This window comes from Carettochelys insculpta, chromosome 5 (assembly GCF_033958435.1).
Source record: "Carettochelys insculpta isolate YL-2023 chromosome 5, ASM3395843v1, whole genome shotgun sequence".
In the NCBI taxonomy this organism is placed as follows: Eukaryota; Metazoa; Chordata; order Testudines; family Carettochelyidae; genus Carettochelys; species Carettochelys insculpta.
This window is the reverse complement of record NC_134141.1, coordinates 49,052,983-49,071,371: the sequence shown is the minus strand read 5'-3', so window position 1 is coordinate 49,071,371 and position 18,389 is coordinate 49,052,983. Positions and strand designations below refer to the sequence as shown.

Genomic DNA, 18,389 nt, shown 5'->3' with positions numbered 1-18,389 from the left:
TACTTCAATACAAGTTGGAACTACCCCCTTGAAGGGGAGAATCTGAAGATATAGATTATTGTGGATAGTGTCCTATTAGCAGAAAGATTCTTCCCACTATAATGTGGAGTTGGAAATAAATTTAGGAGACCTAAAATAAAACACTTCCTGAAATTCTTACATGCATACTTCTTCCTACAAAAGACAAATGTGCTCAGCAAGTTGGAAAATCGGGCCCTTTTAATTTAAAAGTTTAATTCTACTGCATATTTTACAAGTTTAGGGAGCTTCAATAATGTAAAAATTAGCAGGTTTTCCACTGCATTCAGTAACTGTATCAGAACATGTCATCTTTTATACAAATGGAGAGACATAGCATCTCCTTGTTGGTCTTCAACTCAGGTCCTCAACACTTTAGACACTGCCCACTGAGAAAAGAAGAGGGGGAAAAACTTGCAAGAATAAACTCCTTTTGTGTGGAGCAAAAGATTAACAAATACAACACAGTGCATCAACTTGGCTATATTTAAAAGTAGTGTGTTGGTTGAGAAGGTTCTTACTATATTCTAAGCGGGACATCATAGCAGCTCAATCAAGTTAGTGTATTTAAGGGCAATTAACAGAGCAGAGGCATGAGTAAAAGGAGAGGATGGACCCAGGAGCAAGTATTTCAACTTTGTAACACGTAATTAAGAGGTACCCTAGGAAAGTTAGGGGGAAAAAATCAGAAGTGAAGGGGGTAAAAAAGGCAAAATGGACCAGTTAAGGAAAAAAGGGAATTACAGACAGTCTGGAGAAATGACTATGAACAGTATCTTCAAACCACTTCAAAAAATCAGTCTCCTCCAAAGAATTATTCCTACTTTGCAGACAGTGAAACTGAGGCACAGGACGTTTGCCGAAGGCTGCAGAGTCATTCTGTATCAGCACTTAGGAAATGTCTGACTCAGAGAGGATTTTAAGTTTAAAATAAAAACAACTCGTGACTGGAAAGAAAGCAAGACAAAAGCAGTAACTATCAGGAAGATGCGATAAAAGAAGAAGAGTCACACTCTGGTTTCTGATATTTAAATCAAGCAGTGAAAACAGTGACTGGTAAAAAATGTCCAGAGTTGAAAGGAAGAAAGCCAGCTGCACTAGCCTAGAACGTTGGAAGCAGAAGACAGAGAAAGTATGTGTGTGTAATTATTTCTTCATCCATTTCTCTTAGTAATCCAAGAGCCTGGGCGGAGGGGCAGAGAGAGGCATTAAAGACTGTTTTGGAACAGAACTTTTTCTTGGACTTCAGGAAATATGGATAATTCTGCCTGATGAGTGCTGCCTGTCTAACTGGTGACACCATATCTCAGAACATAGAGATGGTTGTGAGCAGACATCTCAGAACCAGACTGGCCTCATAACAGGCACTAAATGCTTCAAGACTTTTTTTTTTTTTTTAAATACAAATCGTACATTTCCTGCCACTTGATTAACCAGTTCTTTGGCTAATATACCTGTTTCCTAGTATCTGAAAATGTGTCTTTTGGTATGCCTTCTATAACTTCTTTGTGGAAAATCTGGACAGAAGACAAGACATAGGAGGCTTTGAGTCACATACACCTACCAACAAGGCACTATGGCTATGTCCACACTAGCATTCCTCTTTCAAAAGAGGCATTCAAATGAAGGAAATAGAAAATACAAATGAGGCACAGATTTATCTATGGCACCACATCTGCACATTCTTTCGAAAGAAGAAAAGCAGAACAGATGTGGCTCTTTCGAAAGTAATCCTCATCTTTGACAGAACCCTTCTTCCAAAAAAAAGGTTCTCTTGAAAATGGGGATTACGTTCAAAAGAGCTGCGTCTACACTACTGCTTTTCTTTTGAAAGGATATGCAAATGAGGTGCCAGGTATACGAATCTGTGCCTCATTTGTATTTTCAATTTCCTTCATTTGCATGCCTCTTTTGAAAGAGGAATGCTAGCGCAGACATTGCCTATCACAATTATCAACCTACACCTCTTCAGCCTACCTGCTAAAATTAAATACAGCCTATCAAAATCATGAGGTATATGAAGAAACACTCCATAAGTTAACAGAAATTTAAGTTTCAATGCTAATAAGGCTCTCAAAAATAAATTTATTCATCAAAAATGCAAAGACTGAAATTTAACAAGAGGTCACCATTGAAACGTAAATATATTTTAAGACAGGAATCATTTCACATCCCCACTGCACTGGGGCGAAACACATATCTTGATCTGTTTCTGCTATTGAAAACAATACACAGTAAACTCTTCCATATTCTATTCACATTCTATTATCTAGAACTCTCAAATAACCAGCATTTTAACCATAAGTAAATTGTAGTTAAAATTTTCCTTAAGTACAGTATAGTGAAAGGAAATACAAATAAATACAGCAAATACAATATAAAAGTTTACAGTGTACAACATTACTGTTGTGGGTAACTAAAGTACTCTGCATACATTTGTTTTTTTAATATCTAATCTTGTTTTTCTTTAGTGTTATGCATTGCTAGGTACACCTCTCTATTATCCAGATAACATAGGCGCCAGCTCCCTGCCACTCAGCATTGCATTAACCCGAAATACATGCAACCCAGATGCACATATCTCAGGGTTCTACTGTACTCTCAGTCCCATACTTCCCCAAAGCCATCTGTTCTGAAGAGTCCAGCCCTCTCCTCGAATACTCAGAGAAATAATCATGGTCATTTTTCATTAAAAAGAGACAAATTCACAATTTACCACTTCAACTGGACCAGGGTCGGCAACCTGAGGCTCTTTAAGGAGCCACTTGCAGCTCCAGGCGCTGCCTCCACTGCCTCCTCTTGCAGCTCCCAGCCCTGCTGCAGCTGAAATAATGGTACTAAATGGACTTATTTTAACGGCAGGCAGGGCAGCAGGAGGGATCCAGATGTTAAACCAATTCCATTTAGTTCCATTAGTTCAGCATGGCCAGGCTGGGAGCTGTCTGCACTGTAGGTGGGGGAAGTGGACAGCTGTGTGCGGCGGGTGGAGAGAGCACCGAGTCTGCCCCGGTGAGTCGTGCAGCCGTGCTGAGAAGCAGAGGAGCAGCGACAGCACACAGACCTCATCGTCTGAGGCACGCTAGTCCTGGGGAGGGGTGGGCAGTTTGGGGCTGAGAAGAGTTAAGCCTGGGGTTGGAGGGCAGGTTTGCAGGATGGGGAGTAAAGCTTGGGGATGGGGGGGAAGATTTGGAGGCTGAGGCAGGTAAAGCCTGGAGACGGGGGTACAGCCTGGGAGTGGTGACGGGGCAGTGAAGGGTTGGTGTGAATACTGCTCCTTCCTGCTTAAGACTCTATCCCCAGGTGCCGGGGTTTCCATGTCCTCATTTGCTCTCCAATCCGGGGTGAAAGTAACAAACTTTCTAACTAGTACAAATCACTGTGTGTGCGCTGTTCCTAAAACAGGGGTTACAAAAAGTAGGGTTTGACATTATTTATTAAGGACTGTCTTGTATTCACAGGCATTGCGTCTCTTGAAGTAATGATTTTTTAATTGAATTTGAAAAAATGGCTCTTCTCACTGTTTTGCATGCAGACCCCTGAACTAGACCTAACAACCACTTTAGATGAAATACAACAGTGAGTTGATGTAGATTACAAGGAAAACAAACAAAGAATCAAAAAAATATTTTACGTGAGTTCAAATGTACTGGGTAAAGACAAAAAGTATTATAAGCAAAACCAAACTAAAAATAGGCTTTCTAGTGGCTGAAGACCTGACTTAACAAGCCACAGTTATAGTTCCAGGTAGATTTGTCTTTGGCTTACTTTCTAACGCTGAGGACCTTCCACAGAAGTGCATGATTCTGGTTTCCTTTGCTCTCCTAAGTGACATGAAAGTCACAATGCTGACACCCCTAAAACTAGACGTCCTCTGGGACCTTATAGACTAACATATTTTGGACCATAAGCTTTCGTGGGCAAAGACCCACAGTTAGTATATAAGGTGCCACAGGACCTCTTGCTGTTTTTGAAGATACAGACTACCACAGCTACCTATATGATACTTGACACCTCCAAAGTATATCCAAAATATGTCCATCATCGTCATCTTATATGTGATGCCTTACACAGATTTGTTCTACTTAGAATTAAAAAAAAGGTTGAGATTAAAATCAGTTTACCTTGATCAACAGCTAAAAGAATATTATTCCCCACATTACTGATAACTCCCAGGGGATGAGAGTTAGCCAAAAAAGTCAGACCTTACTATCTAAAACTTTCTCAGCAACGAGAAAAGTCATCTGTCAACTTTAAAAGTTTCAAAATTTAATTTTTTTAAGCTTAGTGATAGATCCTCAGCTAGCGTAGATCAGCGTAATACCACTGAGTTCAATGGAAGCACACTAAACTTTACTACACACCATCTGAAGCTCCAGCCCATATTTATAAAATTATGCTTCTGAACCCATAAAACACTTGTCTTGAAAAGGAAGAGACTTCATGCTCTAGCTACATCCACTGAGAGACCAAATAATGGAAATCTGAAGGGAGAAGTTTCTATTGTAGTCTACTGCTCCTTTTGTAGTCAGCAGTACAAAGAAGCCACTTCAGCATGTGAGTGAATGACATGGCAGGGTAATTCTGTAAAAAGTGCAAGACGTAAAAAGGTATGCTCTGCAACCAACCTCCTGTAAACTATCTACAAAAATATTCTATTACATTTTAAGCAAATTCGTCCTTAAGATAAGACTCAGGGAAGTCACAATTCCATTATGCTCTAGGTAGCATGGTACACCGCTCCCCTGTGATGATGGGTAGTGTACTCTGGGTACAAGGAGCCAAGACGTGGGCTCTGCAGGAACACCACATGCTAGATTCTACAGACTAGCCCTTGGTGAATTTCCATCAACATTTCTGTTCTGAATAAGAAATATTTGTTTTACTGGACATGGCAAAAGAGTATGCAAACACCCTAACACTTACAGTGACCAATCAGTTCCTAACTCAATCACAGGACAGTGCAGTACATGAGCACAAAAGCAAGGGGGAAGACAATCAAAATTTTCTTAAGGATGGAAGGTAGTGAGAGTCCGTGATGGCTTGTGACTCATCCCTCCATGGCCCCAGGTTCATCCTGCCCTGCAGTCTTGGCCCAGAAGCTGAAGGGAACGGTGGGGACAGGGAGCACCTGCAACTGCAGAGCCCAGGGCACACGCCACATAGGAATACATAAGGTGATTAAGGAGAGCAGGGATACCAGACTCCCAGTCTTCCACACCCTCTTCTTTGCCTCTGGTACTAAATGTAACAAGTTCAGTGTAGCCCCTCCATGCTACTACCTGTCAGCTGCTCCTCTGTCCTTCTGGTTCAGCTACTGATGGCCCTCTGCTGGCAACAAGATGCATGTGTTTGGCTCTCTGTCTTCTGGTCCCAGCATTCAGGCTACAGTTCATACTCTCATGCAGCCTCTGGCCACCTCCTGAGCCTAGAACCCTCTTCCCTCAGATTGTACTTCCCTTTCTCATTCACTGGGGATCATAGAGCTCTCTGATGGCAGGATGTTGAGTGAGGGAAGTTGAAGTACCCAGTAACGAAGCTAGCAGAGCAGTTTTCAAACTTCTTTCATCTGCAGACCGCCTACCCATCCCCACCTCCTCCCACCACACACATTTCACTCGGAGATATCGACCCCTTTGAAAACTATAACTGTGGCTTAGGCACAGTCTGCAGACAACCAGGGATCCATGGACCACAGAGTGAAAACCACCTAAGTAGCAGGTTCTATTATTGCTTTTCTAGAGATGGAAGTTAGAATTGCCAAGACTGTTCAGAAACAAATCAGTAGAACGCTTTTTCCCTGATCTGCACAACTTGAAGCAATTGGCTGAGGGACATACTAAGAGCAAACACCCACCCATCTGAAAAATATACATTTTTTTCAAATAGCTCAGTACATTATAATTACGTTCTTTTTTAACAGTTCCTACCTTTTTCTGTTTTTCTTTTTAAAAACCAGATTTAAAAGAGTAGTTCAGTGGCTCAGCCATTTTATAACGATTGTCCATTTAAATTCTATTTATGAATAGGGCTTATAGTTACCATTAATTTATTCTGCAGGTATTAAAAACGCTGGATATCTATGAGTGGATTCATCTTCCTTTTTTTATTACCAGTATACCAAATCTGGTCAAGAAAAGGACTTGATTAATAACTTTTAATATTCCTGTGTTGGGAAGAACACCGCAGCGGTCAAACACTCTGGCATTTAATTTCAAAAAGGGGAATTACACTAAAATGAGGAAGCTAGTTAAACAGAAACTAAAAGATAGAGTAATTAAACTAAAATCCCTGGAAGCTGCATGGAAACTGTTTAAAGACACCATACTAGAGGCCCAACTTAAATGTATACCCCAAATAAAAAAACACAGTAAGAGACCTAACAAAGAACCACCATGGCTAAACAGCCATGTTAAAAAGGCAGTGAGAGAGAAAAGGGCAGCTTTTAAAAAGTGGAAGTCAAATCCTAGTGAGGAAAATAGAAAGGAACATAAACACTCCCAAATTAACTGTCATAATGTAGTAAGAAAAGCCAAAAAAGAGTTTGAGGAACAGCTAGCCAAAAATTCAAAAAACAATAGTAAAATGTTTTTTAAATACATTAGAAGCAGGAAGCCTGCTAAAAAAGCAGTGGGGCCCTTGGATGATAAAGATATAAAAGGAGCGATCAAGGAAGACAGTGCCATTGCGGAGCGATTAAATGATTTCTTTGCTTCAGTCTTCACGGCTGAAGATGTTACAGAGGTTCCTAAATCTGAGCCAGCCTTTTTAGGCGACAAATCTGAGGAACTCACTCAGATTGAAGTGACATTAGAGGAGGTTTTGGCATTAATTGATAAGCTGAATAGTAACAAGTCTCCAGGACCAGATGGCATTCACCCAAGGGTTCTGAAAGAACTCAAATGTGAAATTGCGGAGTTATTAACAGTGGTTTGTAACCTATCCTTTAAATCCACTTTGGTACCAAATGACTGGAAGACGGCCAATATAACACCAATATTTAAAAAAGGCTCTAGAGGAGATCCTGGCAATTATAGACCCATAAGTTTAACATCAGTACCAGGTAAATTAGTAGAAACACTAGTAAAGAGTAAAATTGCAAGGCACATAGAAGAGCACGAATTGTTGGGCAAAAGTCAGCATGGTTTCTGCAGAGGGAAGTCGTGTCTGTCTAATCTATTAGAATTCTTTGAAGGGGTTAATAAACATGCGGACAAGGGGCACCCAGTGGACATAATATACCTAGATTTCCAGAAAGCCTTTGACACGGTCCCACACCAAAGGCTTTTATGTAAATTAGGTGGTCATGGGATAGGAGGAAAGGTCCTTTCATGGATCGGGAATTGGTTAAAAGACAGAAAACAAAGGGTTGGAATAAATGGTAAATTTTCACAATGGAGGGGGGTAACTAGTGGTGTTCCCCAGGGCTCAGTCCTGGGACCGATCCTGTTCAACTTGTTCATCAATGATCTAGAAAATGAGGTAAGCAGTGAGGTGGCAAAGTTTGCAGATGACACCAAGTTGTTCAGGACAGTCAAAAGCAAAAGGGATTGTGAAGAACTACAAAAAGATCTCAGCAAACTGAGTGATTGGGCAGCAAAATGGCAAATGAAATTTAATGTGGGTAAGTGTAAGGTAATGCATGTTGGAAAAAATAACCCAAATTACACGTACTACATGATGGGGTCAAATTTAGCTACGACAGATCAGGAAAGGGATCTTGGAGTTATAGTGGATAGTTCTCTGAAGACATCCACGCAGTGTGCAGCGGCAGTTAGTAAGGCAAATAGGATGTTAGGAATTATTAAAAAAGGGATCGATAATAAGACAAAAGATATCATACTTCCCCTATATAAAACTATGGTACGCCCACATCTCGAGTACTGCGTGCAGATGTGGTGTCCTCACCTCAAAAAAGATATATTGGCATTAGAAAAGGTTCAGAAAAGGGCGACTAAGATGATTAGGGGCTTGGAAAGGGTCCCATATGGGGAGAGGCTAGAGAGACTGGGACTTTTCAGTTTGGAAAAGAGGCGATTGAGGGGCGATATGATAGAGGTATATAAAATCATGAATGGTGTGGAGAAAGTGAATATAGAAAAATTATTTACCTTTTCCCATAATACAAGAACTAGGGGACACCAAATGAAATTGATGGGTAGTAGGTTCAAAACTAATAAAAGGAAATTTTTCTTCACACAGCGCACAGTCAACCTGTGGAACTCCTTGCCCGAGGAGGCTGTGAAGGCCAGGACTCTATTAGGGTTTAAAAAAGAGCTTGATAAATTTTTGCAGGTCAGGTCCATAAATGGCTATTAGCCAGGGATAAAGTATGGTGCCCTAGCCTTCATAACAAGGGCAGGAGATGGATGGCAGGAGATAAATCACTTGTCTTCTGTTCTCCTTCTCTGGGGCACCTGGCATTGGCCACCGTCGGCAGATGGGATGCTGGGCTTGATGGACCTTTGGTCTGACCCAGTATGGCCATTCTTATGTTCTTATGTTCTTATGTAATAAAGAATTACGATAATATAATCAAAGCAAACCAATATGGGCTTATGAAAAATAGAGCTTGTCAAACTAGCTTCGTTGTTTTTATAAGAGTACAAGTTGATTTGATAAAAACAATGATGTTTACATAACAGATTTTTTTTTTTTAAGGCTTTTGACTTGGTACCCTACCCTGTTGACTGAAAAACAAAGGCTACGTCTACACTACAGAGATCTGTCGACAGAAGTAACTGTCGGAAGAGATCTTCCAGCAAAACTTCTGTTGACAGATCACGTCCACACACAAAGGCAGAGCAAAAGAGCAATCCATTCTGTGGGCAGGGTATGGTCAGGCTGCCCTACCATTCTGTTGACATAATGGATAACCGGAAGCTCAACAGACAGGACTCCTTGGCAAACCAGAAGCCCTGTCTGTCGACAGAGCCCACAAGATCGTCCACACAGCTTTTTTCTTGATCAAAACTGTCAACAAAGGGGTTATTCCTCATCACAGAGAGGCAGAACACTGCCGGCAGAAGTGCTGAGTTTTGTCAACACACTGTCGACAGAACGTATTTTGTGTGTAGACACTCTGCAGATTTTAATCAATAAAACTCTCTAGTTTAGATGTAGCCAAAGAGTACAAACAGCAACAACGTAGGTGAAAGCAGACAGACAATCACTATGGTCTTCAATGAACTCACGCAGGAAAACTCTGAGAGCAACATCACATCACCTGGGGGTGCACTGAACATGCGTCACAAAACAATCACTCTCTGGCTCTGTCCACACTTGTAAGTGTAAAGCACTGTAACACAGCAGGGGGTGGGAGGGTCACAGCACCATCACTGGGAAAGAGCTCACCCAGCATGGCAGGTAACCTACCTGTTAGGAATAAGGGGATTTCTAAGTTGGTGGGGTCCTTTCGAAAAGGAGCCCCGTGTGGACAAGCTGCGTGGCTGCCAGCCATGTCAATTTTGAAGTGCCACAGCTGCCGGCATTCTAATGAGGCACTGAATATGTATTTCGGCGCTGAATATGTATTTCAGCACTTCATTAGTAGACTTCAAAATGGCTATTTGCATGGCCATTTCAAAGTTTTGGACTAGTGTAGACACAGCCCCAGAGAAAGGTATAATGTTCCAATAGCTGGAAGTTGAAAGTAACTAACTCAGACTAGCCTTACTATTAACATTTCCAATTAACCACTGGAATAATTTATCAAGAGATGTCGTTGATTCTCCATTATTGACAATTTCTAAATCAAGGTTGAATATTTACTAAAAGTTATATTCTAGGAACTATTTTGGGGGTGTTTTCTCCTCTGTTGCATAGAAGATCAAGCTGGATTATCACAATGATCCCTTCTGGCCTGTGACTCTATTAATCCTCATTAAAAACTGTAGTACTCCCAGGTTTAAAGGCATCAAAAGGTACATTTCACACTTTCCATGATCAAACTATTCATTATATAAATTCAGTATTATCTGCACGAGTAATTTTCTTACTCGTCGTCTCCTCTCTAAGGGTAGGTCTATACCACACCAGGGATCAATGCTGCAGTGATCAACCCACTGTGAGCATGTCTTTTTAGATGCAACAAATCAATCATCCAGTGCTCTCCCATCAATGCAGGTAGTCCACGCAAAAGAGAAACGTAGCCCACACTGACAGACCACTGGCCCCCCCATCAACCTTACCATACGCAAGACACCGCAGAAAATACACGTGTCTTCCGGGATGCAAATAGCATCACTGAAGTAGATCAACAGCACTGCATAGTTTAAACCAGGCTTAAGTTAAGGCAATGGAAACTTCGAAATCAGGATTTTTATTTTCATTGGTTCTCTCATTGTGTACCTCTAACAAGCTCATCCATTAATATTTTATTTGCTTGTGTGTGTGTGTATATATATATATATATATATATATATATACACACATATACACATACACACACACACATATAGGAGGCCAGATTACATCAATACTTACATAGTCCTGAACATTTCCCTTGCTGTATTTAAGTGCAAGATTTGCAAAGTTTGTCAAAGGAGACTAGAAGACTTATGCCCTTCCAACATTATCCTATGCCCAAGACATTAATAGCACTAAAGTCTCTGGGGGTCATTTACAGTTTTACTAGCATCATTAATTTTTTCCTATGTATCAAAAGTATGCAATCATTCCTATAACACCTATGAAATTGCCAATCTCCAATCAAATGTTTCTTTTGGCTTTTTTTTCCCTTTAGTACCTTTATTATTTATTTTAACAATCCACTGGGTCAGAGTACATTCCTTTTTTATTGGGATATGTCTGACACAAAAACGTATTCATTCTCTGAGCAGAAATTGCTAAACTGAATTAACCAGGCTCAAAGCCAATCTTTGCAGTTTTTCAATGGCAAAAATCAAAAACTGTTTTCAACTTTAAATAGAATAGCATAGTTTTACAAAAAAAAAAAATCATGTTGTAAACTTCAGATATTTAATCATTATACTTCAGAACTGGGGCCTGATGATGATCCCACAACTTAAGGCAACGTATGTTTCATTATTCTCTTCAACAGATGTTGGTCTGGGTTCTTAAGATTTACAAACATAATTCAAAAGAAAATAAACTTCAAAAGTAGTTCTTATATTACTTCAAGATTTTACTTGAATACAGGACTGGAAGCTAGAAATTCCAAGTTCTAATCATGGCCCTGCCAAAACTTCTCTGTGGTCTTGGTCAACCAACTTTGCCTCTCTGCCTCAGGCTATGTAGTTATACGGGCTTGTTCCAGTTTTACGTATGTAGAAGAAGAGGCCTGGGCTACATCTAAACTGATGTCAACCTAGCTGCATCACTCAACATTTGAAAAATTCATATCCTTGAAATATATGGGCATAGCTACACTATAGCCCTAAGCTGACTTATGTTAGGTCAACTTCCAATCACTTCACAATTACTGCAGGGGCTGCTGTCCATGCTACCCTCCTTCTGTCAGTGGAGTGCACCCTCACCAGGAATGCTTCCTTCCACAAAATGAACAGACACATTTTGACAGGCTGAAAGCTGAGGCTGAGTTGACAGGCTGAGGCTACGTCTTTACTATGAGATAAATTCAATTTTTAATAAATTCTTACGAATTTGAATTTAAGTGTCCACAAACCTTCTTGAAATTTGACCCATGGCTTTTCTGTGCTGAGTTTCCATGTACCCATGGCCCTACGCGGGTTCGACAGCGTGACCACTGCATTGTGAGTACCTAACCCATGGTGCCTTAGCCCTGGTTGCTTGTGGGTGTTTCCTGTTAGAATCCCAGAATGCACTGTCGCAGAATTCAGATCACCCAGTAACAGAATTGAGGCCTCCCGCAAACCTGCCCAGGCTCCCTGTGCCATGCATCCTCTGCATAGTGGCAGGCAGGCACCCCCAGATCCCTGCTTTAACCAATCCTCCCTCCCCTCCTCAAGACCCAGGCACACCCTCTCCCCCCTGCTGTAATCCAATGCCAGTGACTCACCAGAGCTGCCGCTGCCACTGCCACCGCCACCGCCACCACAACGGCCCCGTGCTTCTCCCACCAAGTGCTAGGAAGGGATGTGTGTGCAGAGCTGCACACAGTGCTCTAGTGGCTCTGCGCATTTTATTGCTCAAAGAGAAGCATACAGCTCCAGTGTGCATACCCCCTGGACTTGTCCCACATACCCCTCAGGGTATGCGTACCATGCGTTGAGAAACTCTGAACTAGTAGACATGGTAATGATGTAATCACTGCACTTAAGCGGAGATCCCCTTCTCTCAACAACCCAAAGTCATACATCAGCATCAAGTGCTGGGCAGTACAAGAAATGGTGGTTAGGAATTACCAGCTACCAGCTCTGTCCACCCAAACCCAGTTCCATCAGCTGCATGTCTGGACCTCTATATTTGCAGACCTGGGTGCTGCTGAATTCAAATTCTAATTCTAATTCAATCAAAAATTCGCAGGCTTCCTGTGACTCTCTTCCTGCACTCCTTGATGGAGAGCAGCAGAGAAGGAAGCAACCATACATGGACAGTCACCACGAAGCTTTGTGGGATACATACGGGACACTTCTGGAGGCTAATAAATTCAAACTGAAGACATGGCGCTTCCACGCTAGCCTTTATTTGAAATTTTAAATTAGAAATTGATGCTACACCCATCCGGTAATATCAACATCTTGTTATCAGTATTAAGGCTCAGTAATTCAAGCTAGTGGTATTTACGGTGAAGATAGTGATGCTTTAATATTGAGCTAACTCCTTTAAATTTGATTTTATCATCTCGTAGTGTAGATGCAGCCTCAGTTCCACACAAATCCTCACAAGGAGCCCAGCTGCTTTTCTGGACTCTAACCTCCCATGTGGAAGCAACAAAAAACAGCCATCCAAACTTCTCACCTCTCTAGGAGGTAGGCATACCCCAGGTGAGAGTAAGGAACCAGGGGCAACCAGGCTCTAGCTTCCCCGCTTTCTTGTCAATATCACACTTCCAACATGGAGCCATGAAGAGGACAAAACAGTCAATGTACTTAACACAGGTGTCAACACAGACATTGAGTCCCCCTAGCTACACTGACATAAGCACTACGTACACCGCTTGTACAAGTGGAGATATGTTCATGTACTATAACTCAGACTGGCAGGATGTGGCTGTAGTGGTAAAAATGACCTAATTTGGTCAATCTAAGCTACGTCACAGTCACCTGCGAAGTACAGACCAGACTGTTAAACCAAACCCAGTATCTGGTTCAGATACTGTTAGGCTGTCAGGAGAATTTTGCCATCAACCTAGCTACTGCCTCTCAAGGGGATGGGCTTACTGAAGCAAAAGAAAACCCCCTTCCATCACTTAAGCAGTACCTTCACTACCAGTGGTAAAGCAGGATCTGAAGGTTTAAATAATGGTTGTAAAATTCTATAGACATTTTTGGACTGGGGGATGGGAAGGGTTGAGTAGTTGTTATTTAAGTTCAAAGTATTATTAATTACTTGCCAGCTCAAGATATCTTAAACAGACAAATAGTGACAGAGAGATAGCCGTGTTAGTCTGTATTCTATCAAAACAAAATAGCAGTGAAGTAGCACTTTATAGACTAACAAAATAATTTAGTAGGTGATGAGCTTTTGTGGGACAAACTCACTTCTTGAGTCTGTTCTGGTATGGTTATGATCTGAAGGTCCCACAAAAGCTTAATAAATTATTTTGTTAGTCTTGAAAGTGCTACTGGACTGCTTTTTTGTTTTAAACAGACAAAGTTATGTAAGGTATGATATTTCTGTTCTGTTTTAGGTAGTACTCATTAACTGTTGGAGAAGTCACACAGAAACCTGGGTTCTGAAGTTTGAAAAGGGTCTGTGTTCAAATAAATGCTTTCTCCCACCCAACCCACACAATCAAATCTTATGAACCTACGAGCAAAGTTTGACTTGGTTCATGGCCATTCTCACGACTTTGTTGGTTCACTGAACCTGGAAATTGAGTAAGATCTCATCTCTACTGCAAAAACAGAACTTAGTCTCAGGAAAACAAATTTCCCCTTTGAAGCCTAAACTAATTATGTGAGCCAAAATATAAAACTGAGCTATTTACTAGTAACTAGAAGAAATGCACTACAGAAAGCATTCATATAAAAGCCCACTACCTGCCAGTCAGAAATAGGGACTACAAGAAAATATTTTTTTCCACCTGGACTGAAGCCTAGATAACATGCAACCTGTCACAGAGAAGCCAGTCAAGAATAGCTTCTGCTGAGTTGACACTCGAGAAGCACATTCGATATGCCTTGCTAATTAATGATACAGATGAATTACAGTGCAAGCTCCTCCATACGAGGTATTACAATAAACACCATTTAAAATTCAATCATAGAACAGCAGTCTGATCATCTAAGTTTGTCAATCTATCAAAGTGCGGGGGAGGGAGCGTTGCAGACAGCTTCTCCAGGGTCACCCATAGACCTCTACATATTTAGTCATGGATGCAACTGGAATTGAAACCAAGCTTAATTTTCAGCTATAGGCCCTGTTGCAGCTCAGCTTGCAAGCCGAAGTTGGTCTGGAAGAAAGTTCTAGACAGAAACTTGTTGTCCATTCACTTTGGATGTGAATTACTAGACTTCACGCTGGGCACGGGAGGAGTTCTGTTGGCCTGGCATGCACGGGTGAGGGAACATGGTAGAACCTTGCTAGGACAGACGGATAGACTCAGAAAAAATAATACGTATCATGCTTTTGCTGACAAGTTAAACATCCACTTATTGTTTGCAGAGAAATAAGTTTTTGGGGAGAGACCATATTTTCATTATTGGACAATACAATCCCCAGCAAAATTAAGCCCCTATTTCTAACTGGGCCATAGATGTTACTAGAAAACAAACAACAGTACCTAAACAAAGATGAAAGAAACATACTGCTCATCTCACAAATGTCACAACCACCACCAAACACACACACAAACACACCTCTAGCAGCCATACAGAAATGTTAATTGTAAGTCAACATTTCAGGTCCATTATTAGGCAAAATTACCGTAAATCAGTCAATGGGATCTTTGTCAGAGAAAGGAGTTCAAGAATGGGCCCTTATTTGCAAATATATTTCAGAGTTTACATACAGCATAAAGGTATGAATTTCAGTTGTTCTGTAAATCAGAAACTTTGCTCTCTGGGACAGACTTGTGTGCCACTCAACTAATTGACATGGTTTCAGGCTTTCCTCTGGCAAAGATCAGCTTACAACAGTTTTGAGCAGTTCCAGAAATTTAACTGATTTAAGTGGTTCTAAAAGATTGAAATTGTTTCATTTAATTTTAACATATAATTTGAAAGTGTATTTATTTTATTTGCTGAACAGCTAACTTTTTGCTCTATTCCAGAGGCTAAATTCACCACCGAGTAGAGAAATTTTACCACTTCATAAATATCTTAACAACAGCTAAACTATGACCTAGGCAGGATACTTAATCACAAAGCAGAACATTAAATTAACTGAACTAATTTTTGCTATGGAAGCAACGTAAACCATAGCCCTTGCTCAGTTCTCCCTATGGAGGGAGAAATGATGACTAAGTAGTAAAAATGAAAGTACTGGTCTTTCACCCCTGGGACCTATGGTTCCAATGCAAATTATGTTTTTAAATTAAAGACACTTGGTAGTCTCAGGTCTTAGTCCATTTTGGACATTCCTCCAAATCATAAAATCACCACACAGTACAACCTGACAGTCCCCACACAGAAAAGCGCAAGTCTGATGTAATTACCAAAGAGAGTGGCCTTGCCAATTCAAAGATAAGTCACTAGGAGAAAAGTGAAGAAACTTGCACAAGCAGCATACATAATATGTACTTGAATAAGAAAGAGTTCACAATTTCAATTTTTCATCACCCACAATACTAATTCAGAGCAAAAAAAGAAAGCTGAGTTCTCTCGGAAGGATCAAGAACCAACCCCATTATTTTTACTGTAGCAGGGAACTCAGAACAAAATAGAAGAATTCATCTTTACACCACTCTTTCAAATGCAACCGTGAGAGCTGTTCAGTGAAGTAAGGTGCCTAGTCATCATGAGAACCACCGCTGCAAGTGGGCAGATAGACCAAGAACTAGACAAACTCCACTCTCTTGTCCTCCTTATGGTGGGGCCCACACCGACGGAGATGCATATATTGATAGCGCTATACCTGCTGACTGTGGCAAATCAAGAAGCTAAAGCTATAGGAGACAAGGAGTAAAGGACCAGAATGAAACAGTGTGGACAGAGGGCATACATAAGAAGAAAATATATAAAGAGAAGGGTGAAATTAGAATTTAGGATCAGGATGCTTAAGGATGAATGTTAAACAAGATGGACAGGGAAAGAGAAAATGAATGAGGCATGGCAAATGTTTACGATGTGCATATTTTATAGTATTAGATGGCATTAGTTCTAAGCCTGAACATTTATTTAGTCTATGGACTCAAATTTACCATGGTGATGAAGTTGTGTTCTGAACTGTGCAGTAATGCTAATCAAGCATTTGATCATGTCACTTATTTAGCCACACAAAGTTAAGACTTTCTAAATCCTCTTTATCCCACAGCAAAGAGGAACAAGAAAATATAAACCACTAAGGATTGTGGTTAATCCCTTAAAATATTGCAAACGTGCACATCTAACAAAACAGACCAGATTTTTGGGGGGGCGGGGAGACACGCAAACCTCAGTAAACCTTATCTTAACCCAGAAAAAAATGTGCAAAACCTTTACCATTTGGTAGTTCTGTCTTACCTGTGCCTTGCAAAGCAATTAATTTCCTTCTCCAGTTAAATGCTATGACATACTGTATATTATTACTGAAAGGGAAATAGTTTAAGCAGAACTCTCAGGCGCACAGAGTTAAGGATTCCAGAATGAGAGTTTCTGTCATAGGGTGAATTTATGGTCTTGGAGCCAGACCGTGATACTCAGGTCAGCCTAGCACATAGTAAGGGATAGTACGGCGCCAGGTCATTCCAAAGGGAGCTGAGGGAGAGATTGGGCCTGTGGAGGAACAACTCCTCCCATCTCTCTCGAACATGCAGTGGGGGCATTCAGCCAGTATAGTCTGTATATCTATGTTGCCTAAAGTATGGGTGGCATCCCTCAATGGTGACGGAGTACACAAATGATTAGTGGGGGAAGGGGTGCAAACAGACCTCAGTTCTTCTCCAGCATCTCATCTTTCAGTTCTTTACAAAAATACCTCATTTTGTTAAATGTGTATAACAGATGCAAATATGTTTTATTGAAATTGCAGAGAGCCTAAAACCTTATCTCTGACATATGAACTGCCCCATTCACCTCAACAGATGGTGCTCCTCCAGAATACTCTGGACCTGCAGTGCATGAAGAGTGTAATCCCTGAGCTCTTAGATGTTCTCAGAATTGTTCCTTGCTCTTAGATGGGACTCAATGTTACAGGAAAGAATCAGTCCTTGAATTTTCACTCCTTTCCCCTCTATAGGGGCCAGGTCTTTGATTTGTAAGACCACATTCAAAATCATTTCTGTACAATAAACTCATTGCCTACATTTGATGTAGATCTGCCATACCACCTGAGCGAGATGTACAAGTTTTCTTCAAAAACTATATCTGCAAATTCTCCAAAGCATAGAGAGCATGAGATGTTTTCCATCTGAAATTTTTAGAAACCCATGCATACTGTCCATAACAATCACTACAGGTTCCCCATTCCACAAAATTGTTCATTCATCCATACCCTATTCCTAATTTTGCAAATGATTCACAGAATCCTTCTGTCTCATGACACCTACGGGCACCTATTAATTTTTTTAGGTAATGTTATGATCACAGCTCACTTCTTTGTGCAGTAAACACTTTCATATTTGGCATTCTATCACCCAGAACTCTCAAATAACCGGCATTTTAACCTTAAGTAAATTTTAGTTATGTTTTCCATAAGCACAGTATAGTGAAAGTAAATACAAATAAATACAGCATGGCCATGTCTACATGAGAAGCCTTTGTTGACAGAAGTCTCTGTCAGAAGGGATTTCCCAGCAAAATTTCTGTCAACAGATGGCATCTAAACATAAAAGCAGATTGAAAGAATAATCCATCCTGTCAAGAGAGAGTAGCTAGACTGCCTGGCCCTCTCTCAACAGAGCAGATGATCAAAAGCTCTGCAAACAGGGCTGCCCAATGAACTGGAAGCCATGTCTGTCAACAAAAGGGTCCTGAAGCATCTACACGGCTGTTTTGTCAACAGAACAAGAGACACGTTATATCGGAATGAAGAGATATAAAGCTGCCAGCAGACTGTATCCTCATTATCTTGGAAAGATTAGTAAGAATATCTGACCTATATATATGTTCTAAAATTTTAAAGACATA

General features: G+C 40.7%; 1 protein-coding gene across 1 annotated transcript in view; it reads right to left on the bottom strand.

The window, feature by feature from the left end:
• The window catches only part of ROR2 (receptor tyrosine kinase like orphan receptor 2), a 256,388-nt gene that overhangs the window by 222,384 nt on the left and 15,615 nt on the right, over positions 1–18,389 (bottom strand). The window lies entirely within an intron of this gene.